This window comes from Notechis scutatus, chromosome 4 (assembly GCF_049901735.1).
Source record: "Notechis scutatus isolate UNSWTSFEM ecotype Mainland chromosome 4, rNotScu1.2, whole genome shotgun sequence".
NCBI classification, from domain to species: Eukaryota; Metazoa; Chordata; class Lepidosauria; order Squamata; family Elapidae; genus Notechis; species Notechis scutatus.
In genome coordinates, this window is record NC_142012.1 from 136388357 (window position 1) to 136411407 (window position 23051).

The following is a 23051-nucleotide window of genomic DNA, read 5'->3' on the forward strand; positions in this document are numbered from 1 at the left end:
ACAAACGGTTATGTAACAACCATAAAAATTTTCTAGGAATTGTTTTTCTTATTCTAAAATTTTAAAATTCCTAATTTTTAAAATGTGTATGCTGCGTAAAAGAACCAGATTATGCTGGGACAGCTTACAATAGGTTAAAGACAGACAAAATAATAAAACAATTCAAATGTACAATGAAACACCTTCACTCAGCCTGGAATTATTGGAAATGTAATCCAACACTGACGCACCAGGTTGAAGAAGGTTCTAAAACAGGCTGCATATTGTACTATAAATGGATAGATAGCTGCTTTCCAGGACTAGATGGCAATGCAACAATTTGTTTCATATAAGCACCTAATAGGGCAAAGTAAAGAATATTTACTCTTAAAAATGTATCTTTTAGAAAAGTTGCCCACAACTTATAATTAAACATGGCTTTCACTAAAATTCTACCCATTCCTTCCTCACACTTTATTAATAGGCAGAGCTAAACAGTACTTATGCATGGCTGACTTAATGATTCTACATCAAGGAAAAGTAAATTTGTGAAATATTTCCTAATATTTTCAAGTAACAACAGACCTGTACAAAAGGATGAACTCTACTTGAACCAGAATGTAATCCATTAGCACTCAACAACAAAAAGATGGCAGAGCAGTTTTCAAATGAATCCTGATCCAACAAATCTCATCCCCAGAAGATACAAACAATTCTAATTGTTAAAATAACAACCTCTAGGTTACAAAAAATAAGATAGAATGCCCTATCAAGTATGTAAGGTGAAAGGACTTCCAGTGAGACCAATGGCGAACTGAACACAGCCCTGCCTTTCATGGAGCCAATAACTGGTGAAATTAATAGCTAGTGAGTGGATCAGTTTCTTGGTACTCATCTCCGGATTAGGGAGATAACATGGATCATCCATAAATTTTCTCCATACATAATCTCTTGCAAGCAGATAGTACAATAACAATTTCCAGAAGTTCTAGTATTTATTTATTCAGTCAAGGATCAGCAAATTACCAGTAAGTTTGAGAGCTCCAATTGTTGAGGTGGGGGGGGTGGGGGTGGAGTGAAGGAATCATTGTGCCTACACTAAGTTCAGCACCTTTTAAAAAGACACTGAATTCACCTACCTTTTCTCCTAACTATTTTACAAAGCTGCTTATTAATTGAAGTTAAGAACATTCCAAAGGGAGGTTTCATTATGTTACTGGGAAAATCTCTTTTTATCTATGGATGAAAGAAGCACCATGTAACTTTAAGCATTAAAAAGAAAAGCTTGATTTTTTAAGAAACAACAAAAGGGGAACTAAAATGTTGATTTTGAAAAGTCAAGAGGCAAGATGAATTTGAAAGAATATTTTCTTGTAGACTGTTTAAAAATTTATATAATAATTTATGAAGTTTCTAAATTTAATTGTAAGAAATAATCCCGTGGGAAAGTTTTGTTGATAGGAAAAATAAACAGATGATAAGAGCGGACTTGAAGGCTCTCCTAGAGGAAGGAACAATTATACTTAAATTATAATTAAAGGAGAAAAGGCCAATTAATACAATGCAACACTATATTATTGACTATAAAAGAAGAACAATGTACTCAGAAATTACTTACAAGATTGCCTGATATTGTGACAGAGGACATGGAAGAATAACAGATTTTGTTGGATAAAACAGAGGCTGGGATTGATTTCAATGTGGATTCAAATTGGAGTTTAAATTACAAAAATAACATGAAAAAAGATGCTGTGGATCTGAAGACAGACTTTAAAATGCCAAGTATAACAGTGCTATGGAAAAAGATGCCAAAATGGATTTTCAGATAAAACCAGATGGTGTCTTAATAATTATACAAGTAAAAAATCAGAAGAGTGACTTGGAAAGCTTTCTTATTTTGGATTTACAAAAAGAATATGTGAAATCAAGGAAACTGTTTTTGAGAAGAAACAAAGAGAAACTATTCAGCTCTTCCTGAAAGGAGATATAGAAAATGACTAGGAAATCAAGTTGTGGGGTAATTTTTAATGGGACCATAAATCAATTTTTTAAAAAGTAAAAAGTGGTCTTCAAAGTGAGCTTAATCAAGCTTAAAATATGTATTTTGTGATTTCTGGTATCTGTTAACAGAGTTTCCTTTTGATCAGGACTTAGCGATGAGGCATTAAGGATTTGTTTGTAAGTGGGGAACGATTTTTCTTGCTTTATTTCTTAAAGTGATAAATTGAATTATAAAATTCATTTTTTAAAAATTAAGGTTAAAATACAGATTGCTACTTCTCACAGCTATTAAGAGACCTTTGCTAATTAGGACTGAACGTTGAAGTATGATAATGTATGAGATATGGGAAGAAGAGTATTTTTTAAAATGGAAATACAGGTCACCCTCAACCTATGACGATAATGGAGCCTGCCCATTACAAGTAGTGACAACCATTAAGTGAGATAGCCTTCTTCACAATCCCTATCCCCTGCTCTCTCTGATACCACTGTTACAGGAACTCAGGGATTGTTAAGTGAACATGAGGGATGGGTCCATAAAAGAGGCAGACAAGGAGCAGAAAGTTTTGAAATCCCAAAACAGGACAGCAAGGGTAACAGATCAGATAGATTTGGGCATAGCACCATGTTCCAAAGCCAGAAAGGCTTCCAAAGAAGCTTCCATGCTTGAAACCCAATTTGTGGGCTGGCCTTCTGCTCCAATCCATTGGCAATTTGGAGATTGCACACCTCTCCTGGCTCTTGGTGATGCCAGCCTATTTTATGCAAAGTCAGCAGGCTCAGGACAAGTTTCCCAAAAGCTTTCCCTTACTTAATCCCCTTCTCCCTCCAAAAACTCACATTTCTTCTTTAAAGAAAAAAAAATCTGATCTTTGTCCCCTTTCTCCATTAGGTACTAAAAGTAAACTTTCCACCTTTGAGCTTCAATCTCTATCCGTCATTGTTAAATTTACTGCATGCCTGGAAAGAGGTGACAGAATCTTTCCTTACCTTGACTCCAGGTTGAAGAGTAGAAAGGAAGCAATCAAGCAAAGAAAAGAGATGAAGAAAAAGTTCAGCCCCAAAGCACAAGTGTGTAAAGCACAAATGTGAAGCAAATGTTCAAGGCAGAAGCTGGGTCTTAAAGGCAGTTAGACAGCAGAAAGCTTAGAAACCTTTGGAAAGAAGTTTCAAGTTTCCAAGCTTTTTGCTTGCCTGTCTTGACTCTCTTTAGGACCCAGCTTCTGCCATAGCATTTGGTGCACATTTGTGCTATAGCCACTTTTTCTTTAATGAATAACTTTTTCTTCAACTGCTCAAGGCAAAAAGCTGTGGGAAGAGTTTCATTGCTTGCTTGCTTGTTTCCTTTCCTATATCTTCAGCTTGGCAGTGAGTCATCTGTAAGTAACTTACAGATCTTTCCAGGATGCAGAAAATTTAGCAAATTAAGTGGTTAAAAATTATCGAGATTGGAGGGCAGGGATGGAGAATTTATTTTCAATACCTAATGGGGAAAGAAACTACAAGGGCAAATGACTGCAGGGTGCCTCCTAACTTTGAAACATGATGGGGAATTTGTCATAACTTTGAATGGTCATTAAGTGACCTATCGTATCTGGAGGCCTACCTGTACTAGAGAAGGTGTTAAATTACTGAAATTGTTTATATTTGTGTGGAAATAGGTGGGAATAAATTTTTATAGATCCTTTTTCTTTTCTTTTTTATATCTGTACTGTTTACATTGTCTTTAGTTTGTATTATTGTTTTATCTTTGTATTTATAAACTTCAATAAAATGATTGCAAAAAAGGACTGCAAAAGGAAAGCCATTGGACACAATATTGGGAAAGACACAGTATATAAATGCTACAACTCTCCAAAATAAATGGGAAAATTAGAGTGCTAATGGTATCATTTTTTGTCATATCAGATTCCCCTCCCCCCTTTTTTTACGACCCTGTAATCCTTAATTTGAGGTAGAGTCAGGGCAGGAGCGTAGTATTTACTGGCCAGATGCCTTTCCTGATGCCATGTGGAGTTGGCAGCAAATAATTTTGTGTGTGTGCCCTAGGAGAGAAACATCTGCAACTACCTAGAATTGAACTTTCAACTTTCCAAGTGAGAGGCAAGCATCTTCACCGCTAGGCCATAACTCCGCTCGTCATGATCACCAGATTGGATTACTGGTAATGCACTTTGCATGAGGACATCCTTGAAGATTATTTGGAAGCTTCAGTTGGTATACAATATGACAATGTGGGCTTTTAATGGTGATAGTTGTTTTGGCACATGGGCACAGTATAGCAAACCACTGCTGTGTTTACTGTATGGGTTCCCAGTGCTTCCAGGTACAATTCAAGGTGCTGCTAGTCATTTTTAAAGCTGTTCATGGCTTTGGACTAGCTCAGTGTGGGACCGTCACTCCCAGTTGTTTTTACCCATCCTATTCACTGAGACAAAAGGAGTGTGCTGAGGTTGCTATCAATCTAAGAAGCCTTGGCAATCTAAGAGCCCAGGAGGAGAACCTTTTCTGTTGCGGAGTCCATCATCCTTTGGAACATTATTTTTGGTAGTTCAGATTGGTTCCAATCCTGTCAACTAGGCCTTGGAAACTTGGCTTTTGGCCTGAACTTGGGAGTCCAGATGTGGGACAGAGCAAATCTCCTAGCTTTGTTAATGACGTGGGGTATTTATTGTTATTTTATATTGTATATATTTTATCTATTTTTATTGTAAGCTTCCTAGAGTCACATATATGGCAACTAAAAAATAAATTGATTAGATAATAGTAGAGAGCATAAACGTAGAAAGTGTAACTAAAAACAGAAGGAAGATCATGTGAAATTCTAGCCCTCCAGATGTGGCTGAGCCCTGCACAGAGCTTCATTCACAAATTCAGAGTCCTCTTGAGCTTATAGCTCCTGTTTAAGGAGCAGGTGCTATCTGTGGCATAAAGGCCTTTGCACAGTTTCATTTTGTGCATGAATTGTAGCCTCTCCTGGAACTGTCACTTTTTCCTTAGTCACTCAATTGGCTATTACAATACAGTTTGCAAGGAGATGCCCTTGAAAAGCATTCAGAAGCTATGGATAGTCCAAAACGTGGTAAGTTTGGTATTTTCTCCCCTTTTTAGATTTTAATTGTTTTTAAATGAGTTTCTTATATGCCTTTTTATCCAGATCCATTTTGACTTCATGATTCTATCAAATATTCTTTTTCATGCTTCTTATGAATTTAATTTCTACATCCACTTATGTCTACTTTCCTGTCATTCAATTTGGAAATTATTTTCTAATATTTTTTCATATATATAACCTGCACCTTCTTTTCTTAAGTCATTCTAGTTTCCAGGTAATTTTTTTCACCGCTTTCCTTTTTTTCTACAATTTTCCCAGAATTCACTCTTGACAATATCAAATAACAGTCTGCCCCATATTCCAATATCTTATCACTTTTGCATTCTTCATTAATTTTTAAAAACAATTCATAATAAATAAGTAAATAAATCATGCTTATTTGTTCCTTTCCAGGTATACACCCAAGTAGGATTAAACTTAAATCATGTATGCAAATCTAATATTTTTCTAAGTAGCTGCTCACCAAAGTTACCACTCACATTAATTCTTGGGTTTACAAATGGCAATCATTTTTAATACCTTCTCATCTTGTTTCCACCCATTCATTAAGGTCAGCCAACAGGATATTCTTTTTCTCTGCAGATTGCATGCATTAAGAATTTGTCTACATTTTTAAAAAAGTAATCCCTGACTTTTTTTACCATCATTCATGACAAAATATTGCATGTGACATCAGTTCATCCTTTCTGACATAGACTTTTGACAACCTTTCTCACATATAGTAGTAAAACCACATTTTCAAGTATTGTAGCTTCTTGTTGGAAGTCAGCAAGAGGCTTAATAAGCAAATATTCTATAGTAAGATCAAATATTAAAAACTGAGTATAGGATGTCGGAGTTTCTTGACAGTACTCTTAGAAGATGTGTAAGATAACTTCAGTGGTGTGCACAATTGCATGAAAAGCCAACAGCTCAATTCAATGCAGCTCACCAGATTCACCAATATGCTAGTTCCAAGGCTCAATCTAATGTAATATTTATACCAGACTGATAATAGATATGATCTTGTTTATTGTTACATTGTATGCTAAGGAAAATTTGGTAAACTGTTAGCTGCAAACACAGACCTACATCTTGCTCAAAGAGACTACAAAATTTTTTAATACACAGTATCACATACTGACAAGAGAAATGTTCTGAGGTACATACAGAGTCAGATCCTAGCAGCCTCTCCTAGAGAGATTGAGGGGCGGGGGGAGAAAGAGAGAAGAAAAAGAAACAAAACCTGTGTGCTGAGGTGTTGGTTTCTACTTTTATGCACAATTCTTTTTTATACATTACTATCTATAAAAGAAGTTTTGCACTTCATCTTTTTACTTTTAAATATACTTTATTTTTTTGTAACTTTAAAATTTAGACTTTATATTAATTTAAACATTAATTAATTTAAATTTAGAACTCATACAAGATTATTGCTATCCCAAATTATTCCTTGATAAATGTTTTTAACTAGCATTTTGTAAGCTCTCCTGGGCAGAGCAGATCAAGAAATACTGCGAACTCCATGGAAGACTAGAGACTCCTTTTGTTTGGATTGGCTGTAGGAACATTATCTTGCAAGTCTCATTGTGCTCCTCTTCCTCTCTTTTTTTATAGCTGTCTGAAGCCTTTACACGCATTTTCTACAGACTTAATTTATGCTTTGCTTCTGGGTTTTTTTTTGGGGGGGGGGGTATAACAATCTTCCCTCTCTCATCAGTTTTTCTCTCTACTCATTGTAATTGGTCTTGAAATAGATAAAAGTCAGAACAGATCAGAAAAGCTAAGATTTCTTTTTTTATTCGTTTTATAAACAGCAGAGGGTGCACTTACTTGCAGATGAAGGACACCTATTAAATACTTAGAATCTTTTAAAATAAAAATTGTTTCTCCATTTACTAGAACAAATCCCACTCTTCTGGTTTATTAGTGGTAAATTACTTTATCCAAAATATTCTAAAGTCCTCATTTACTGCTTACAAAAAAAAAATCAATTCAGGCCAGTCTACCCCATTATATTCCAGAAGGGTCAATAAAAGACTGTCATCATCCCCAGCCACATAATCATGGGCATCTTGGCCCAGTACTTTTAAGATATGCAGCAGAACATCAGGATGGGGTAGTCACAGGTAATACAGAAGTCTCGACATGTTTTTTTTAGGAAGAGATGAAAAAGTTGTCGACCTAAATTGTACTTGTAGCACAAACTATATCCCTGTTCAGAAATATTAATCACTTAAGTCTTCACTTCCTCGAACACCGTTTTAGTTGTTGCAGGATCCAATGTGGGTTGGTCACCAGAACCAGAGGCTTAGTCTTCCAAGCTTTCGGAGTTGTGCTGGAGCTCATCCTCAGAGAACTGCTCGCTGGCAGAGTGTGTACATTGATATTTATATGTGGCTGTCTGAAAGCTTGGAAGACTAAACTTACCCAAATTGGACCCTGTAACATTATCCTGGCACACATATTTTCACCTATTTAATTGTGTACTATCCTATGAAATATGCTGGGTTTTATGGCAAATGATGTGTTAATGATACGTTAGAATTAACTAGTAAGAATACCACACATGTTTAATTAATATGCTGTAGTCATCTATTTGCTACTTATGACAATTCATTGATTATCACTAATATAATATCTACAGGACTTTGTGTTTGGCACGTCAAGTCTATAGATTTATGTTTTATAAGATACAATTACCTACAATGTAATATACTTAATTAAAATTGATGAGTACAGAGTTAAATCCAGAACTTATAATGATACTGTACATAATACTTTATATTTTATAAAGGCTACATTTTTACTTCTCAAGGTATTCCAATGTATTCATTCATTTAAGATTACTGAAGCTTCCAAAACATTCACCCAGAGGTTAATGCATTACTGTCCACAAGGTTAATGCATTACTGTCCACAAATACAAGAGGTATGACAAAATTGCACCTCTACAGTTTAGCAAATTTGCTTAAGCCTTTATTTTGGGGCTAAAATATACACAGCCGAAGTTCTGAACAAATTGTAAATAAATTTTACTTGTTTTAGTTCATGCCTATTGTTTGTTCATATTATCTTGAATTATTCAGATTGCTTCTAAACCTCTTTTGGGGGAGAAATGTTCTGTTTCCAGACCGTGTATTTTGTCACTGACCTAATTCTTCATTCTGGGCATTTTCTGAAAGGATGTTGTTAGCAACTACCCATTAGAGAGCCAAATGCTTTGGCAAGCTTTAACTAGGATAGACATTCCACTTCCAGAATGGAGTGAACAAAAGGTTCGTCCCATTTCCGATTGTTCAAATTCCCACTGATAGAAAAGTCACTCAGTTCAGTACAGCTGAGAAGTCTAAAGAGACAAGTAGAAAAAGTGACTCAATTTGGCACAAATATAATTCCACACCTGATTAAGAAAAGTGCATTCAATTATCATTGATATGTGTCAGCATTTGCTGTGCCTTTAGGAAGTTGTTTTAAAGTATTAGTAGTAGTAAGCTTAAGTTCTTACCACAATGTGGTAAGAAAAGAAAAGCTTGTGCTTTTCTGTTTGAGAAGCACACACAGATTATTGGAGTGTTCTTTTAGAAAATAGATATAAATATTTCAAACTTCAAGTATTAGTATTCAAGCATTGTTTTCTATTCTCTCAAGTTGATAACTTTTCCAACATATACTTAGATTCAGTAGTACAATGCTTATTATCAAACTCAAACACTACAACTAATAAAACATTTGCAAATAAACAATTTCCCAATTACTTAGCATTATATGCAATCAGTCATTTTTAACATGTCTTTTTATGATGTTTTAAAATTATAGAAAGATGCCTATATAAACTGTGTAAAGATTAGGCTATATAATTACAATGCATTTTTCTGTCTGTGATACAAAGTACCACATGGAACTTCCTGAAGCATAATATTCAGGCTACAAATATCTGCTTTATTCTAAATGTGTCTTAAGGAAGTCCTATACTAAGAAAACTACTCTGTATTTAGAGATGGTGTTAACGGGATTGGGAGAAACCAAGTCTACCATGTAGTAGCCATATTCATTAATTTATTAAGACAACTTTAAGTACGCAATAGGATTTCCACTAGAAATTGGAGTCATTTGGGGAAAGACTGTGGTGGCCCACTAGTTAGAATGCAGTATTGTAGGCTAACTCTGCTCACTGCCAAGAGTTCAATTCCTTCGATCCTGACCAGCTCAAGGCTTCCATCCTTCTGAAGTAAGTAAAATGACGACCCTGATTGTTGGAGGCAATATGCTGACTCTGTAAACCACTGTCAAGCACTATGTCTAAGTGCTACTGCTACTGCCATTAAAAACCAGCAAGCAGCATGACTAGTTCTGAATCAGGAAGAATTGCTGCAATGTAGGAGATTCATTGTTGCAATAGGAACGGTGACTGTTACGATGCTGATAATAATAACCTGTGCCCCACATGAACACGCATAGTCCCCTCATATTCCTCACTTACAGCAAATCATATGTATCTTCAGATCTGGAAGTAGGAAAAGTCTTGCTACCAGGTGAGGATAAGTTCTTTTCAATAGCAGAAATGTAAGAAAAATGGAGCAGGGCAAGTAAATATACACTGGAAAGTGCTGTTAGAAATAAGAGCCGTGGTGGTGCAGCGATTAGAATGTAGTACTCCAGGCTACCTCACTGCTCAATCCAGGAGTTTGATTCCCACAGGTTCAAGACTGACTTAGCCTTCCATCCTTCCAAGGTTGGTAAAATAGGGATCCAGATTTTTGGGGACAATATGCTGATTCTGTAAACCACTTAGAGAGGGCTTTAAAGCCCTGTGAAGTGGTATATACCAGTAAGTATAAGTGCTATTGCTATTATTGTGGAAACTAATAATTTGTATTTATTTTCAAGAGTGTTCTGACTCAGAAAAGTGAAGAGATGCACAGGATCAAATTGAGAGAAGGCAAAACATACAGATGACATCTAATCAATCCAATGGCAACACCAAGATATGGTACATAGGTTATGCTCTTGTGTATATGATCCATACAATAATATTTCTGTACTTTCATAGTGATTAATCAAATTATGGTTCAGCATTACTTGTGAACACAGTCTATTTCCACCTAATGAATTATTTGGTCACAGCTGGAATATTGTGGGCATATATTGTGGGAATATTGTCACTGTGTCTCAAAAAGGATACGGTGGAGATTTATTTATTAGTTTTGTTTGCAGAGTTAGAAAAGTCTGCTGAATTTGAAAGGGTTTAGACTCCAACAAAGATGACCAAGAGGCTAGAGCAATCTCTCTAAGAGGAAAGAATGTAATATTTGAGTTTTTTTAGTATAGAAAGCAAGCAAATGGGACAGTTAAAGAGTACAAAGGTTTTCATGGTGTGGATAAAATAGCCAAGAAGAAGTTAATTTCTCCTTCCCAGATTAGTATAATTGATGTCAACCAATAAAATTGAATCCTGGAAGAACAAAAAGTTTTAAACAACATATAATTAAACTTTGGAATCTGCTACCATGGGATGTAGAGATATCAGCCTTACTGCCTTCAGAAAAAAAAAAGGGGGGTTGGACCAATTCCTGAAAGTCACAGGAAAGCAAGCCTTGATATCGTGGCTTCTTTGAAGACCATTTGCTAGGATATTTGCAGGCTTCCTTGTGCAGTTGGTTGGCCACTCTGAGAACAGGCAGATGGACTAGATGGATTCAATCCAACAGAGTATTGCTTGTTCATATGTTACCTTATGTTGCAATAAAATAAAGCAATATATTTTTCCCCTTTGCCAAATGGGATACATTGACAGAAGTTACTGACCCCAGTTCTTCCACTTTTTATTCATCAGTCCAAAGATTATGTAGGCTCTGCTTGCTTTAGGTTTTCTACAAACTGAATCTAACCTTGGTGAATTGCTCAACATCTACTAACTATCCCACAGAATTGTCCCACAGGACTAGCATTGAGATTTTAACTAATAGACTATGGAGTTTCACAAACTACAATACCCTTCATATAGAGCTTTTCTATACTGAGCTGGCCTGACAGAGATCATATCCTGGGAATGTTAATCTTGCAGGTGCCTAACAAATTGCTTGTCCTAAGCATTGGGATAAGATGGACTCAGCTCTACTTGGATCAAGTGGATTATCGTAACAGGAAGAAACACATACTAAAATCTGAAATTCTAAGTCAGTACATCAAAATTAATGGTGCAGGTGTGTCAATTATTTGCCACTATTCTTTATCTTCTTCAGTGACTCCAACCTGATCCTGGATCATCCTCAATCCCAAAGGGTATTTCAATCAAATTGCTAGCTTGATGTAGATTGCTTGGAAGCAAAGGAAGACTTGATTTGGCTTTTTAATAAATATCAGGAATATTCTGCAACCATGTCCTATTAACAAGAGAAGGTATTATAAGCAATTGCTTTGTGGGAAGACAAGAGAAACGGTCAGAACTTTCTGATAGTAGCTACTCAAGCCAGAAACTCAACTCCACTCTGGCAACTCTATCCTTAAAACAGCCACTTTGCCCCACTTTTACAATTCCAGCTGGGATCCGAGAGACATTTTAGTTCTCTTAATAGATAAAGAAAAAGCAAGCCAAATCAAACCGATCTGAATGCTTCTTCCCGATAGCTACCAGTAACAACTTCAGAAATTAAAAAATTAAGTTTAGCAACCTAAACCAGAAAATGCACCAAGCAATGATTACCTAGTAGCAGAAATTATCTGTAAGAATGGTAGACCCCGTATCAGTTGACCTTTTTTCATTGCAATCGTACCAGAACATTGGGGCAGCAGTAATAATCACTATAACAGTGGGAAGAAAATTGAATGACCATCCAATTAGTTTACACAGGATCATTAGCAAACTGTACACCAGTTTTCTTTCCCAAAGGCCATCATTCTGCTAAACAACTAATTCCCACAACACTGTCAACTTATTTACTAAGACTATATTACTATTATTCATCTCATCCTTCCTATTACCTATCTCTTCCAACTTATGACTATAACCGTGTTGCTTGTATCTCTAAAATTTATATTGTTTTATTCGTTTTCTATTTATGATTTGATTGCTTATTAGTAACCTATGACTATCACTAAGTGTTGTATCTTATGATTCTTGATGAATGTATTTTATTTTTTCCTTATGTACACTGAGAGCTTATGCACCAAAGACAAATTCCTTGTGTGTCCAATCACACTTGGCCAATAAAGAATTTTATCTATCTATCTATCTATCTATCTATCTATCTATCTATCTATCTATCATCTATCTATCTATCTATCTATCTATCTATCTATCTATCTATCTATCTATCACCTGAAGGCAAAATTGTTGGGCTGGCCAAAAACATTTATGAAGAATTAGAAAAATTATGTCAAAAAGAGAAAGTCCTAGTATTTACTAAACATCCCAGAATTTACACATGATCACAAAATTGAGCAAAGCAATATTTTGAAATACCTTAGAATCACTTTTTAAGTCTCTGATGAGAGAAGTGCTCATTCAGACCATGTAGTCTAGAATGCTGCCATATCAGAATTTTCCATTAATCAAGGGATGCCATACTAATCCTTGATGCTTTAAAGTTATTCTATGCCCAGGTGTACTCTCAGCACCTCAATGGTCCTCAGCTAGGTCCTGTGGTAACTACTCCAAAACTACTATCTAAAGTTTTACAAAGTATCATTCAAATTTCCACCTGGTGTCTCAAATGTAGTTCTCCTCAAGGCCAGAGTAAATAAGATTGAAAGAAATATTCAGCTTTTCATCTATTAATTGTAGGTAAATTTCTGTCCGTGGGCTTGACCTCTGACACTAGCTGATAATTTTAATGCTATATGGAGAAGGGATCTACTTGAGAAGCTACAAGTATATAGAGTCTCTGAGGAAGTTCTCATATTCCTAGATTAAGAACATGCCAAAAAGGTATTCAGAACCCATCTAGAAAAAAACTAAATCAGTATCAACTGTCCAGAGGTTTTCTTAAGGATTTGATCTTCTTCACTCAGACCTGTGGGATATATAAATTCAATGTATTTCCAAGTTGATGAAGTCTTGAACTAATTGCACTAAATCACTTAGCAATTTAAGGTTTAATGCTCTGCTTTCACTGTACTTGAAGGCAGGTATATTCTCTTTCTCTGTGTGTATATATAAATAAATATCCTGTGGTTTCTGACTATGTCTTTGTGATGTAGATGCTGCTGGATATACATACAGCTTCTAGAGGGATTCCAGGGCTCCTTTTATTTAGCCTGATATAACAAATCCCCCTGGCACACAGATGCTTTTTACATGCAAATCCTCCTCTTGGACCAGACAGATCTACTTTGGCTGCTGCTAAATTCTGCCATGCAGCTACTAAATCTAGGCAGGAATTAACAACTTCCAAGGATAACATTTTCCAGACTCCTGCCATTTAGCTCTGCCTATGGACAAAGTCTCAGTTTTAAAAAACATACCAAGGATTTTACTTTCATTTTTAGATTATACTTAGCTCAAATCCTATGTGCTCTTAGTTTAGAGTTAATAGTAATTCGGACACCCGTGGGCATACAGTAATCAGAACATAACCACTTTCTGAGCTGTTGTTTAAATCGTTTCGGTTTTGCTTTGTTTTTATTCGGCCCTTGGCCGAAATGAAGAATTGCCTGGTTGCTTTCTTGCTTACCAGCCTCAAGCGGTTCGCAGTAGGCAACATCCTATTCTATCAGAACTGCCTTGTTCGAAAACGGCAAATTTAACTCACCAAGACCTTCAGTTCGCCGCGCAAACAAAACTTTTCAAAGCCGAGAGTTATTCTGTTCCGCAAAGTCAATTTGGTCCCCACCATTACATTTTCAGCCCCTTTGCTGGCGGCCAGTCTTAACAGACTCCAACGGCTGTCATGGGGCAGGCAAGAATCTGCACCAGCCTCTCTCCCAGCCACGGGCAGTGCTCGAGTGGGGGGCGTTTAGGGAGACCCCCAGGTTGGGTGGGGTGGAAAGGGACGAAAGGGAAAGGAAACAGGCCAACACGCCCATATGGAAACCGGAGGGAGGCGGCGAAAAAAAAATCCCATTAAAACCAGAGGAAGAAACAAAAGAAAGGAGAAGAGGAAAAAGGCGCGCGACTCCTCCCTGGAAAAGCCAAACCGCTCCCGCTTGAGACGTACCTCAACTCGAAGCGGCCGGAGAAAATGCTGCTGCTGCTGCTGCTGCTGCTGCTGCTGCTCCGCCTCGTCCTCCCACCGCTCGGCTCAGTGACTAAAGCGAGCCGCCCCGAATCCGGCATTTATCCCGCCGCGGGCGAGAGCGCGCAGAAGCGACCAGGCGGCGCCCACTTCTCTTCCTCTCTCCGCAACCTCCGCCTCCTCTCTTCGACTTTCTCCTCCGACGCGTCCCAGGCTTTCACTTTCTTCCGCACGAGATCGCGCCGCCAAACAAGAAAAAAAAAAAGAAAAAAAGGAGAAGGTGGGGTGGGTGGGTGTACGGGGAGGGGTGGAGAGAGAAACCTCGCTGGGTCTTCCAAAGCCAGGAGCCCTCCCCGTCACGAAAGCACGGCCGCCGCTCGCTCGTTCTTTCTTCGCCGCCTCACCCCTCCACCCACGAGAGAAAGCAAGAGGGCGGCCAGTCGGGCGACGGCGCCAGAGCCACTTAGCTCTGGTCTGTTTCGCTTACAGGCGGGAATTCTGGCCTCGCCCGGTTTTCAGGATGGGTTGGAGAGATAATTACAATTACTTTCACCGATAGCAACTAGATATTTTTAAAAAAATAAACAGATAGCATCCCTATCTCTAAAAAAACACACACACCAAAAGGAGAATCAAAAACCTCAAGTGATCTTAACGACGGTTTAAATTAATGGCCCTACAGCCACAAAATGCTGTAGTTACGACCTACCCCCGTCCAAGATGCAAGCCGTATCTCGGATATGCCTTTTCTTCCATCCTGTCCCGAGCAGCATAACTTGGCCAGTTAGTTGCTCATTCTCCCTAAATAACTGATAAAAGATTTTCCTGTTGAGGTTTTTGTTGGGTTGGCTTGACTCCGCAATTGGTAAATATTCCCAATGAAAGTAGACCTAAGATCATATGAGATAAACTTCCCTTCTGTGCATGAATAATATAGAACAGAATTCTTTATTGGCCAAGTGTGATTGGACACACAAGGAATTTGTCTTTGCTGCATAAGCTCTCAGTGTACATAAGAAAAAAAATAAAATACATTCATCAAGATACAACACTTAGTGATAGTCATAGGTATACAGGGAACATCTGCAGTCATACTAAGCAGAAACCAAACAAGCCAGGAAAGGTGTGATCCATGCAGCGTGCTAAGACACAAAGTTCATGTATATGTTATGCATATGTCATAATATGGCATTCGAGTTTAGAGTCAACACTTTTGACTCTAGCCTCATCCACTACAAATCTGAGTCCTCTATCAAATATTAATAGATAACCCTCTGAAAAATATTTCCAATGTAACTGAGCATATTAAAATGTTCTACACTTCTGTGCATACTGCATTGAATTGCTACATGTGTTGGACTGGAAAATTCAGTCCCATCATCTAACTGCTGGAAGAAGTGATCAGGAGTCGTCGTTTCCCACAATAAATACAACAAATAAATAAATAAAAATTCTCATTATTTGAGTTCATTATTTTTGTTTAAAAAAACAGACCTAAAATTACAGCTTGAACTTTCATTTGTTCTTACCAAGCAGAATGTAAAATACATTGCTTGAAGCTGAGCCTTCACAAACACTGTGATTCCTTCTCTGGTATGCAAAATAGAAGGGCAAGAGTTGCTAACTACAGGATTCCCAGGCTAATTGCAATTCATTAATGCAACAAGTAACCACCATTGCTCGCTTAAAATGAACCACATAATGCAGTGTGTATAAGGCCTCTAAGACCTCCATGCCATAGTGCTTGAATTCCTTACACCCATGTTGTGTACAATTTTTCAGACATGTTCAACCAGCCGCTCTACTGCTTCCCTCTCCCAGAAAAGTTGCTATGAAGAGCTTGAAAACTGCAACAAATGAAAAAAAAAAAGCAGCATGTCAGCATTTTAGTAATTAAACACTTTTCTCAGTATTGTAACCATAGTTGCCAACTGCTATGGCATCTGGAAAGAGGACTGAGGGAGAAACAAGGCTACCACCAGTCACCAGAATCCTGAAGCCCTATGATAATGGTTGCCTTGACACCCAGGCACAGGGTGATTCAAGAGTTCCTACCAAGAGGAGAATAAACCATCAACAAGGTCAGCCGAATTGCAACACTGCAAAAGGGGGAGGGGGAATTAGCTTTGCTCTGGCATCAAATTAGCCATGCGGAGCCAGAAAAAAAAAATCAACTTAGCTCTCAAACCCAGTTAATGTTGGCATTATGTCACACAGGTTTGGAGCTGCTTCTGCATTGCTGCACAGAGGCACATCTTTCGGCCTGATTTTATATACTTTTTTGATATCATTTATTTTTATCCAGGATAAAGTGACTTTGCTTTTGCTTTTGTTGAGATGAAGAAGCAGCCTGTTCCTGTTTGAGAAGATGTTTTGTAGCCTCCTTATCATGTCCTCCATTATTTAGAACAGCCCTAAGAGCCTTGACTGCATGCTTTGCAAACAATGAAGAAAAGTAAAGCAAGGAAAGAGGGGCAATGAATGTGTCATGTTTCTGCTAAAAGTTAGGGGCCCGTGAATCATACAGCAGTTTTATAAGGATGCTTTGTTAAAGAAAAACACCCCATTGAAGGACAGAATCCTATTCTATAATCATTTGGCCAGTATGTCTTTAAATTCAAGCAGTGCAGCAATGGGGTGGCATTAGTGTAACCTTTTGGTATAAAAGGGAACAAGCAAGAAATTTAAGAGAAAACCAAATTGCTATTGCACAAAAATGTTATTGGTGAAAAGACCCTGCAATCTTTCCTACCTGTAATTTACATCAGCAACTGAAGAGTTTTGGTTTACATTCTAAGAGACAATTTAAGATCTGGCAAGATGGGATTTTATGGTGTTAAACTGCACTTTACTGAGCAGAAATAGAGACTGGGTATTTCATCTGCTGTGATGTACTATAGAATTGTTGAGTCTCTTCTATTTTAAAGCAGGAACTGAAGTCAATCAATACCAATTGTTCAGGAACAAGTATCATGAAAAACCCCAAAGAAATTTGTTCTGATGTGGGAGTAAAGGAACTCTCAGTTGGGAACATACTGAAAGAGGCATTTCAGAATGTTTAGTTACCCTGATGACAGCATCTACATCAGTGGTGGTATTCTACTGGTTCGGCCTGGTTCAGGCAAACTGGTAGTTTAAAATGTTATCGTTCGGCCGAACCTGTATTCCCCCCCCCTCTGACTATCAGCTGTTCTGATGATCAGCTGTGTCAGGATCCCCCTTGCTGTCTTACTGCTTTGCCCAGGAGGCTTCCCTGAGGCTCAGGAGGGGGGGGGGGAAAACGGAGCACGGGGGGAAGGTTGCTGCAAAAAAAAGAAGCCATGCCCACCCAGTCACATGGCCACGCCCACAGAACCAGTAGTAAAAAATATTTGCATCCCACCTCTGATCTACATATTGGTTGTGTGAAGCTCTGATGATTTGTGTGGCTTTGAAATGATATCACATTATTTGTTAGCTCAGTTTGATTCAGTATGGCAATATTTAAGTTAATAAGTTAAAGCTAATAGCTGCATTTTTAGAAACATGGGAATTGTCTTATAACCTTTTTTTTAAAAAAAACAAAAACAATTTTATTGGTTTTTAAAGACAAACAAAAACAAACAAAACATAAAAACATCCAGCTTTCTTTCATAAATGTACAAGCAGTGTGTCGGTTGGTTTACAATTTTTTTGTGCATCCATTTCATAGTCTCAATTACTGTTACATTGCATACTAACTCATATTATCAATCAAAAATTGAATACCTAGTATCACCATTAATCAATCATTTGACTATAATTTTGTTCATTCATACTTTGCGAGATAACTATAATTTACTTAGTTTATTTTATAACAATTCATATAATCCTCCCAAATCTATCCTAAAAACATTTTATAGATATGATAACAAAGAAAAAAATACATCTTTATATGTTCATTATTACTTATTATTACTTATAACCTTTTTATTCATCTTAACTTTATCTACATTAAGCGGTCCTGTTGCTTTAGAATTTCAAGTACCTTATTTTGACAATTAGCTGAAAATGCCAGATATTACACTTAGGACATGCTGAGTGCAAGGTATGTGTTCTACCACTTCAAAGCTAATCTCAGGGACCAACAATGTCAGTCATGCACTAAGGTTCATTCCATGACCATTAGCATTTATCCTCTGAGTTTGCTATTCCTTTTCCATGCAATGGGTTAGGCCACAGGGCTCCCCAAACTTGGCAACTTTAAGAGTTAGCTGGCTGAGGAATTCTGGCAGTTGAAGTCCACAAGTCTTAAAGTTGCCAAGTTTGGACACCTCTGGGTTAGCGTTAGGCTTGTTGGGGTCATCGGTTTCCTTGCACTTCTTTCTAGTCAACCTTAGTTGATCTCAGCAACAAAGCAGGTTTGATTTGGATGGGAGACTAATAAGAAATGCTGATAAAATTGCTAAATGTATCCATTGCAAATAGAGTTCAATTGGCTTGTTGCTTATATTCAAGACCTCCCTCTCCCACAACAAAGACACTCAAAAGGTTCCTGTGATCTGCATGGCCAATTTCTCCCCACAAGGAGAACAGGCAGAGGGAAATCCAGTTGAAGCTCACTTCCATCCACAAGGCAGCCATCTCAGAACTCAAATTGCTGTACATGTACAGTAATCTCCAATCCATTGTCTGAATCTGATTAGAGTCTTTCCAAACTGTTTACCAGAACAATATGTTCATTCAAGGATTTGTACTGGTCTGAAACATGACATAATGTTATGCCTGAAAAAGAAAAGTTATGAATAAAAATCTTTTATTGGTCATACTATTTTCTATTTACTCCTCCGCAATAGGAAGAAATCATCTTAAGAACCTTCTGTTGCACAAATACAGGGTTCACATTGTGTGCTAAGCCATATCCAGGGGAATTAGCATATTGCATGAATGGCTTATAAACCATGGTTTGGTTGTTGTACAAATGCAGTCATTTACAAGCTGTAATTTAGTGCAACATGTATCAAGTGACATATCTTAAACAGTCCCAATAATTGATGGACCTCAAGACCTTCTCTAATGCTAACTAGCATTTCTAGTGGAAGCAGCATCTCTAAAACCACATATTTCCTATTTCTGACCTAAGCACCAATTTCTGCACAAAAAAAGAATCAAGAGTGGAAGTTGTTTATCCTGCACTTCCTACCTCATATGAGATTAGTACCACCATTATTGCTTATTAATTTATGCCTCTTTTTTTCACAGGCAATATAATGAGAAAAATTATGACCAGCAGTGAAGATGCCAGAAATTCTTGAACTATAGTTTTTGATTCTGCTTCTGAAAATCTACATGCTCATTATAATGTTACTTCTATTTAACTGGCACTTGTTAGATAGATTATAGCCAAATTTAGCTAATGGTATATACCATGAATTATCCTGTTCAATTGTTCCTCACTGCTCAATAAAACATTTAATTAAGAATTATTTTGACTTTGCACAGAATCGTTAACCTTCCAGAGTTTTCTTACTTTCAGTTCAGGCTCTTGAGCTTCCATTTATCTCATTCTCTGCAAATAGTGCCCTACTTTTAAATTGAATTGGTTTTCAATCTTGTAACTTTTCCAAGGTCACTTACACATTGCTTTTCAGTGTTATTTTATTATAACTTTTGCTACATCATTTCATAGTTTTGTCAGAAGGGTTATGTATATCATAAAGTAACTTGTCTTCTTTTAATGGAAAAAAGGTTATAGTACTTACTTTTTACTGGGTTTTCTAAAATTCTGTGGTAGCTTTTAGGGATGAATGTTGTGGATAAAATCAGTGGATTAAATACTTTAAAAAGTGGCAGTTGCATTTACTTATGGGATGTATATGTCACCCTTCTGTTTAAAATGATAACTCAAAGCAGATTATAGTTTTAAATTATACAAAGAAACAGAATGGGAAAAATTACATTAACACTTGAATAATAAAATCATTGATATTTAAAGCTTGGTTAAAATGATGCTTCTTTTAGGATCAGGATTAATTGGCTAAGGGATTCTGGGAATTGAAGTCCACAAGCCTTAAAGTTGCCAAAGTTGGACACTTGTTTTAGATCTTCTAAAGGTGGAGAGAGGTAGAACCAAGTCAGAACTGAAGAAGCTTTCTGGATAAAAAAACTAAGAATGTCCAGTTGTCTTTTGAAAAGCACCTTTGGGATTACTGTTGATCAGGAATTCAATAATTCTGATAGATTGAGGGAGCATATGTTCAGATGGTGCAATTACCTCAGGGGATCTTCAAGGTTCTGGAAAATCTCTGAGCAACCATGCAAAATCACAAAGGGTATGCTTGGATATTTCTGTACTTCTTTATCTTACCTCCTGGGTGCCAGCTTCTCTGTGTGATGGTCATAGCAAAGAAAAGGTATAAATCTTCAGAAGTCTTATCTTCTGTTCAGGGTTTCCTCTTGCTTAGAGAGAGACCCATCTATTCAGTTGAATAAACACATATAGCTTATCGAGGCAAACACTGGGATTCTGTCTTTATTTTACTGAGCTACACCTGAAAACGGGCAGAACACAACTATGACCTGGATGATTGACAATCTCCATGGACCTATGGAAGTTAATGTCTTCTCATGTCTGCCTAACAGGCAAATCTTAAAAGAAGGGACTTCTCAGAGGATCAAATCTTCACAGTCAGGCAGGTCTGTAACAAGAAAAGCAGATCCTCCGAAAGTTAGAATCAAAGTTGTTCAGGACTTTAAAAGTTAAGTCCAATATCTTACATTGTATCTGGAGACAACAGACAATCTGTGCAGAACTTTCAGGACTGCCATTCTATAATATCGATGCATTGCATCAACCTATTATAGCTGCCCTATTATATGTTTATTAGAATGTAATTCTTTCCAAGGATCCTTCCACATAAACAGCTGGAACTGACAAGGAATCTGGAACATAACTATTCAGTGAACATGGGCCAGATGCCACCAACTGGCCAGCATAAGAAATGGAAAGCAAGCACTTACAAAAGGGTGAGAAAAAGAAGCTCTCTTGGAGTATACATATCTCTAAAACCAGATACACAACTACAGTATTGGGTAGAAAATGTGTTTCATTGTAACCCTGGTTGCTTGTGTCTGCAATAAAATATGTTATCTAAGGAAGACTTTTGTCTTCCTAAGGGACAGCCAAATTCCAGAGGAAGAATTATTGCATGGCCCTGGGAGCAACTCCTGAATTACCACTCAGTACAATAATTTTTCTCCTTCATGTCTGATAACCAATTTCTGTAGCTTCTTTAAAAATGACATTGAAACTCTGGAAAAGAGAAGAAAGCAGGTCAAATTATTGGCGAGCATGTAGCAAATGCATATAACTCAGCTCAAGATGTTTCTATTAGATAATTTTTAAGTCTCTTAAAAATTATCATTCAAGATTTGAGATGTACTAATACCACAAAACTAGACAACAATCAAGCTGTTTATAGTAAAGGTGTGTAACTCTTTAGATTTACCAAAGGTTTTGAGACTGGTAGGATATAAATATAGTGGTGCCTCTCAGAAACACCTAGAAACATTGATGTCTGTTCAGTTTGATCATATAAATTAATAAAACCACTTAATCCAATCTTCAGGTTCAATGGACATTTAAATAATCTCCTGAAAATGTGTATTGAAATATCTATATTAGTACATTTGCAAAGCAAAAAATATTGCAATATTTGCAGAAGTGCACAATCTCAACAACAGGTCTCTTCCAGTCCTGCACTTTTGTTGATAGAGAAGTAGAGATTAGGTTGCTTCAGTTTGAAATGCATTTTGAGTAGAAATGTGGAACAGCTTCACACAGTACCAACAGTATCACAGGGGAAATTGCAAATTTGTAGTTTGTCAATTGTTTATGACAGTTTGACACTGGTAATAAAGTTTGGATCTATTGAAATATAGCTAGTAGATGATTTACAAAACAACAGCAGCAGCAGCAACATGAAGATAGGGAGGGGTGAGCTGTTGTTAGAAGAGCATGGCCAATTTCTAAATAATTAGCCAGATTGTACTATCTAACAGATGTCAGGTTTATTATCATTCTATATGGGATGCTATTTAAGCATAACAAAAGGAAGTTCAAAATATTTGGTCAGCTTCTTCTAAATGAATGCAACTGAGCCTCCTCAGCCCAATATTTTTGACATAAACATACGTGCATACAAGCATACCGCTCTCATCATGCATTCCAAATGGAAAATGCAACTGATGTGTGAAGAAACCCAAATCGCACATTAGAGGCATATTTTTATTGGAATATAGTCTGGAACATCAGGAAAAGCCTGTTGTTGGCAAAACATTATTGAGCAGTTATAGAAATGCTTCCCAAAAGGCAATTAAATTCCAAGAAACATTCCTGCTCTTCTTGGGAATTGCTCAATTAGCCAAAAGCCAAAAGAAGCCATTATTTTTTTCAGTGTGTCAGTACAAGTCTTCAGATTGAGATTATTTATTTAGAAGCAGATTTCATATGTTGCTAGAAATTGAATATAGTGGGATTGAACACCATATTGGTCTGAGCGAGCATGATAGAACTATAATGATCTACTGAGCATCAATAATAGAAAAATCAGAATGTTTTTATTCCAATGCCACCAGTTCTTATTGTTAATTTGACTTTACATATAAACCAAAATAAGAAAGAGAAATGCTCAGATTAAAACCGTCAATGTTAAAAAATAAAATATATTTAAAAGGGCAGATTAACTTAAAGGTAGAAGCAAATCATCAAAATTGTTAAGCCATTAAACATCTAACAGCTGTGGCAATTGCAACAAATTGAATAACTATTCTGAAGAATTGTCA

General features: G+C 36.9%; 1 protein-coding gene across 1 annotated transcript in view; it reads right to left on the reverse strand.

Moving 5' to 3' along the window:
• Positions 1 to 14743, reverse strand: part of SERPINE2 (serpin family E member 2) — a 30869-nt gene extending 16126 nt beyond the window's left edge. The window contains exon 1 of the mRNA XM_026664233.2: positions 14232 to 14743. The gene's annotated coding sequence lies outside the window, so the exon portion shown is untranslated. The remainder of the gene's footprint in view (positions 1 to 14231) is intronic.
• Between the last annotated feature and the right edge of the window lie 8308 nt (positions 14744 to 23051).